Genomic DNA, 781 nt, shown 5'->3' on the forward strand with positions numbered 1-781 from the left:
TATGAACGATTTTGAAAACATTACAATATAAATATTGAAATGTGTTTTAATTATACAATATCTAGTTACAAACATGATAATAATAATAATATGTAATAATATGCAAATATGTACATATTTAATAACTACATAATATACATTTTTATACATGGAAAGATAAAAAAAATTTTTTACAGCTACACCGATCGGGTCTAAATCAGGGTTATTATAGTAACTAAAATTACAAATAAGACTAAAACAACAACAAAAAATGTGTTACTTAAATATTAACGAATAAATAAAACTGATTTTTTCATCAATTTGCAATTATTTCTCATTTACATTTAGTTTAACTAAAATAACTAAAACCAAAACTGGAATAAAAATTAAGTAAAACTAAATGGACATATTTTAAAACGAATAAAAATGGCAAAAACACACAACTAAATTACTAAAACTTCAGCTAAATTAATAATACTAAAATCAAAATGAAAACAGAAAATGTAAAAATAAAAATTAGTTCAAAGTATTAATAAAAACTTTAGTATACTGAAATAACACTGGTTTAAATGACTAAAACATCTGTCATTACCATTTTATGGGACCTGTAGTTCATATTTATGTGCTTATTCACTATTTTGTTACATGAACACATTACAATTAATATATATTTTATGTATTTAAAAAAATCTATAAACATGACAGTGATGAAGAAATAGTTTATATCACCTTTGAAATATTTTGCAAATATGTGCGATTTTATTAAAGGGGTCATATGATGCTTTTTTTTAAAGATCATTAT

The 781-nt window shown here is 21.3% G+C and overlaps 1 pseudogene; it reads right to left on the minus strand.

The window, feature by feature from the left end:
- The window catches only part of LOC107552144 (probable ATP-dependent RNA helicase DHX37), a 23,156-nt pseudogene that overhangs the window by 6,243 nt on the left and 16,132 nt on the right, over window positions 1-781 (minus strand).

The sequence above is a fragment of the Sinocyclocheilus grahami genome, unplaced genomic scaffold, assembly GCF_001515645.1.
Source record: "Sinocyclocheilus grahami isolate Dianchi unplaced genomic scaffold, SAMN03320097.WGS_v1.1 scaffold442.1, whole genome shotgun sequence".
Taxonomy (NCBI): Eukaryota; Metazoa; Chordata; class Actinopteri; order Cypriniformes; family Cyprinidae; genus Sinocyclocheilus; species Sinocyclocheilus grahami.